Below are 6000 nucleotides of genomic sequence, written 5' to 3' on the forward strand. Positions count from 1 at the left end.
CATAATGTTTCTTTTACTGGAACATCCTTCATTCTCCATTACGCGTCTACACAGTTCATGTAAACAGATAAACATCCGAACGTTCTGACAAGACTGAATTTAAGCTTCATTCGGCAAACTGTTGAACTTACTAAACATCTCGGCGTTCGAACAAACAATCTGTACTCCATTTTTCTCTGTTGCGGTGTCGAATTCCGTACAACGAAAAATGGCTAAGCAAGAAGGAAAATCGAAACCAAACCTAACCGTGTAGATCTTCTGCTTTCGCTTCGAGTGAGGGGTTCCACACAGCTTCTAAGCGCATGCCAGAGTGGCAAGCATGTATATCTCGCGTTTTCTTTTCAGTTTGATCATTTTTCTCGCTGTTTGTGGAAAACGCCGTGTCGTTGATCCTTGCGCTGAGTTGGTTCGTCGGCTTAATTCGGCATCCCTGTCGCTCCAACGACGTGTTGCGACGGTGCGTCGCAATGTTTTGACATCCTTTTCACGTACCCGATCTATCGTCTTCTTCGTCGGTTGGTGCTTTTTTTGGTCCTCGACACTGTCTGCAGTGTCTGGCCGATGTTACTACACACACAGAACTTTGAATGGAAACTGTGTTTTCGAAAAGGATTTTTTTGTTCCTATTTTTTAGATGCTCTACATAATGTGATTAGTGCAAGATTAAATCAATTGTATTGAAATCATATGTAACAAAATTACCCAACCATTGCACGATCACGCAAGACGTCCCGTGTATTAAGTCACGCACTGTACCAGATCACGGGGACCGTCGTCAGATCCGATGGGTGCGTGCAGATGGAAAACCTCCGAGAAAAGCGTACTCACGCGGACACATTGTTGGTTGGCCCTAGGTTGGCCGCTTTTCACGAGGATTAGTTACAGTTTTCCCTCCGCGGGCATCGGACGTTCCCGGCTGGTTCCGGAAAACCTCATGATGGCTGAGCTGCAGTGCGTGAACCGGAATCAGAAAAAGCGATCGTGCAAACCGTGAACAGCGGCGCCGACAGTCATGGATCGTGCGCATTCAACTTATTCCGACCGTTGTCCTAGACACAGACGTGCAATTCGTGGCGTGAACCACGGTGAACGGTGCTGGTAGATTATGTGTTTAAGAATAGGCTATTTATTCATCTATTTATTTAAATTATTCCTATCGACCGTAATCTATTTATTCAACATCCTACCACCATACCATAAGTGATCGCCGTCTATTGTAAGTTTAGTGCGTGCCGCAAATGTTGCCGGCAACCAATTGTGCAATAATCTCGATCAGTTCAGTTCGTAAGTGCAGAAACTTTCAACTTTGTACACCTTCGATACGGTCTTTCTCCGATCGCCGGTCGTTACGTACTTTACGAGCTGCTCGGTGTGTTTGTGTTCGAGTGACTCCGAAAAGTGCCTGTAAATCCGTTACCATTTTTCATCAACTGTGCGCCGTCCGTAGCTTCTGTCGGCAGGAAGAAGAAGTCCCATCGAAAACGCAGGGAAATGCCGAATTCCGATCAGTTACACTCTTCGCTGGTGGTGTGCGGTGCGTCGAGCAGTAGGATCCGCTCGCAAGGATAAATCACTTCGCCAGTCAATTAATTCACGACCACTGGAGAAAAAAAAATCCGACTCTGGATTACGACCTTTTAGGTATCGTGCCTGTTTCTACGTGCTACTGGCCCCACGGTGGGCCTGCTCGGATTCGGTGCCGAAGAATTCTGACCGATCGCCAGACGACGCACACGACAAGGTAAATCGTTTTAACAGTTGCCGAAAATTAATTTTAATTAATTTAACTACCCGGCCCGGTCGGTTGGCACCCCTCCCCACCATAGGTCATCATTGGGCCGTGTGTGATTGTGGGCCGTGTGGTGTGTATGGTCCCTGTGACCGTGTGCAAATTGCCAACAAGATTGAAATCAAGATCATTGACAATCGCGAGCAATGGCGCAGCGGCGGCGGCAGCAGCAGTGTGTCAACAGCAAACGGCAATCCGGAGAAGCACAGCATGGCCGACAGGGCGACAGGTTTTTTTTCTTCTTTTGCACCACGTTTCGCACATTAACCCTTCCGTTTTCGGTGGGATTGGCTTGGCGGAACGCGGCAAGGCAAAAAAGGATCAAGGACGCGGTGCAGTTACGGGGCATAACTTTTATCGCCGGATCGAGGACGACCCTTTCCGGCGGCCATTATGCGTTGCCGGGACACCGGTGAGTGAGCGCAGAAAGGGCCACGTGGCACGCGCGACGGTGTGCGGAGAGGAAAGGTTATGCTGAAAAATGGTACATTTACCGAAGCCACCGGCCCATGTTTATCCTTCGATCCCTTTCGGTGCCCTTTCGGTGCGCCCCGATACCTTGGAGCATTTTTCACGACTCCATTGTAAATGGCTTAATTTATGTAGAGATTGTTGATAATTCGTGTAAGAAGCGCGGTTCACGGGGCCGCACGGCCCATACGGTGTGTCGGATTGCAAATTACCCGGGGCGCTCGGTTGGCTCGAGAGATGGTTCGCAGAACCTCCATACGGTGGGACCCCCGACAGGGGTGTGTTGTGTTATTTAAAGCAACACTCTTATCACTGGGCTAATTTGCTGACGAATGTTTTCTTAACGTGATGAAAATTAATGATAAAATTTTCAATAAACGTGCTGGCCACTGATAGTTGTTCAACTTGGAAGTAATTATCGAGTTGCTGCAGAGCTAAAGAAAACTTATCTTAAAAGAACTGAGCTATTTGGAGCTCAGCCAGGAATGCAATGATCGCAATTAACATTACTTAATTCCTCGTTTTGCCAGTGGGCTTGACGGTCGGGCCATAAGTGGAAGACTTTATCTCCGACTTGGTTGCACGATTCGAGTTTTCCACGGAAACACTCTCATTAATGGGGAACCCCTGGGACAAATGGCCATCGGCGTGTGCCCGTGCGCGCACATTTAACCACTTCCGGCTGTCGAACACGTGTTTTATCCTTCGTCGGTCACCACACGCCGGAACACGCCGTCGCCGGAAGCGATGTAGCGAATCCGTCAATCCATCGTCGGTGCGGTAACGCCGGAAGGTCGCTAGTGTCGTGCGCTCCCGTGCGAAGCCGCCACCATATCGTCGCGTGGAAAATGGTACTCCCCATTTTCCATAAATTTTCTTCCGAGACGAGACGACCACGAGGTCGTCCGTAACTCCAGGAGGCTGCATGCCATCCCTCGGAACCCTCGCGGTTCACGGGATGCGCTGCGATCGCCTGCGCTTGATGGAAGAGTGTTGAATGGAAGGTGACGACACGATCGACTCCCGGATCTATACCGGACGTTGCCGGAGGCGTGGTGTGGCCCTGTCACATGTCCCGCCCGCAACGGGCTGATGAGCTTCCATCCGACCCTCGGTCGAGTGATGCTGCTCCCCAGCCGAAGGGGACTCCAGATGTGCTGCGTCGTTGATCGCGGCCCTACGAAGCCGCTGCCGCGAGGGTTTTCCACGATCCGCGCTGCCTGGGGGAAATGCTTTCCCGGGGCCCCCGGTACCGTACGTTCTGATAAATGTGTTTCTTGCTGTCGGAAGTAAGCGTTTGGAAGTGAGAAGTTAAACGATTTTGGAACCGAAACTCCTTCACCTTCCTGCCCCTATCTCTCTCACTCTCTCCCTCTGGCCATTCCACGCCGCGGAGAACGCGCTGCATGATGTTAATGATAATTTATAGGAAAATAATCATCCAGCCCCGAGCGGCTAATGGTAATGGCCAGAGACGTTTGATAATCGTTCACCGCCCGCCCAGGTCCGGGAATGCCCCGGGCGAGCCTTCCGGGTCCGGGTGAGTCGTGCCTGCCTTGCCAGCGGTTCCGTGACGCGCTCGATATTTCATCGTTCGGGACAAGCGTGACAATCGTAACGACGACAGAGAGACATCAAGAGGGACGCGCCCAGCGCGCCTCAATGGGACGGAAAATATTGATGCTTTCGTGCGATTTATGGTAATGTTGGCGCTGCTGAGAGCATTGTTTTTCTTTTAATCAATCCGGCCCCGGGGTCCTCTTGGGGACACGGGATCATCGGGCGGTTCAAATGTTACGGTACACAAGGGCCGGATCGATTGTTGTTGTGGGCGGTTGTTTACGAGGAAAGGTGTTTGAATGATTGTTAGATTAGTTGCCGATTCTTTCTGCTAACCTTCTGCCAAGAGTCGGTACCGCTATTCCGGGATGCTTTTCCTGTAGACTTTGTCTGGAAGGAGTACAACAGTGATTTCCATTCCCAAATGTTTGGAAATAGAGTTCTGTTTCCTTCTCTCAAAACAATAGAAGTTGTTAGAGTCTTAAAGATAGAAACTTTTAAAAGTTGTCTTCAATTATCATCAGCTTGTGTTGAGTTGAAATTAGGCTGGTCGAACGATGATGTTTGTCCATTCGTTTGATGCTCATCGGTCGTCATAAATAATTCCACTTTTATCAATGTAATTGAAAAGTGCATCACTCTTGAAGTTGACTTAAACAAATTGAGCACTTCATTCTTGGAGTAGTTCCTCAGTCTTTTCATACATAATTCTTGGAACGTTTCGTTACCACTAGGTCGGCTGCTGCAGAAAATGGGCCAAACGAGAGGAAATTTCATTACCTTTCCCCGACACCAATAACGATGGCGTAGACGATGAGTGAAACCATTTCTCATTAGACTGGCTGGATCTCTTCAACTCCGCATGCATCACTTCAACTTCCAAATGATGATAAATGACGTCGCCCCGTACTGGTGACTGATGTGCAGTTGTGTGCGCTGTGCCGCATCATGGCGATTGTTACACCGAAACAATACCTCGCCGTTGGGATGATCCCTTTCGAGTGGGTCCTTCTTGGGACTTCCGGCCACATTCGCGCTCTTGAGCCTCGCCGAGAGGGGCAACCCACGTACCGCCTCACATGCCAGCTTTGCAATGTTCTGGAAAATTTTATTACCCACCATTAAAAATATATAACACGCCAGCCCGCGTTAACGATGCGCCAGAGGACATTTGCCAAGCGCCCCGCGCTTTCCAAGGATCCTGGTGCATTAGCTGCTAGCTGGTGCTTCATAACATTTCATAACAACAGCCGACACCCCTCCTGGCGGGGTGCGTTCGGCGGTCCTAAAAATCCCGACCCACCGCCCGGAAGCACGTGCGCTCCACCCGAAGGCTCTTGAAGTCAGCCTGCGTTGCCTCACGAACAACACGTCCAGGATCGCGCTCGGGGCGTTGAACTTTCGTCACGCGAGTCTTCCGGCTGTGTGTGTGTGTGTGTTGCTACTGCACAGGACGGGGAGCGCAACAGACAGACGTACACAACTGCTGCAGAGCGTTGGAATTACGCAAACAAATGACAGCGAGATAAAAGAGTGATGAGGATGAGCCCGCGAGGGCCGTAAGTCACGGCGTATACTGTAGACACTCACTTCCGAGGAAAAAAGACATTAAAAGTACACGACGCTCACCCCTCGGGGCACGGGTTTTTTTTTTGTTTATGGATCGACCCTTCCCTCGGCCGATGCACGATCGAGTTCAAAGATCTGTCTCTTCCTGCGACGTCAGGCACGCAGATTGTGCGCCCAGGGGATGCCGCTTGCACTGAACACGTGTTATCACACCTCATCGTGCCTCGGAGTCGCAGCATCTTCCCCATCGCCACGCTTATCTCTATATCTGTAGTGCCATCTCTTTCTTTCTCTCTCCCTTGTGCTCTCGATAGGAGGTCTTTGGCCTAGCCTAGCGTGGTTTTCCGTAGGACAGGGTAGGAACGTCTAGCCGACTGTGGTAATGGTTTGCTCACGCGCACTCCTCCTGCGCGTTCCTGCGTGCGGTGGTTGCGCCGTCGTCCGCCATGTGTCGCGCGCGTTCTTCTCAACTTCGCCACTGGACCGGGCTGCCGTTGTGGCGTGTGTTGAATGAAATGTTAGAACAACAATGCAGTTGTTGTTATTACTGCACCGCAACGTTGAGGTCTCCATTTCGCTCCGCATCCGGGTTGCTGGTATTTTCCCAGCCA

The sequence above is a fragment of the Anopheles cruzii genome, chromosome 3 (assembly GCF_943734635.1).
Source record: "Anopheles cruzii chromosome 3, idAnoCruzAS_RS32_06, whole genome shotgun sequence".
In the NCBI taxonomy this organism is placed as follows: domain Eukaryota; kingdom Metazoa; phylum Arthropoda; class Insecta; order Diptera; family Culicidae; genus Anopheles; species Anopheles cruzii.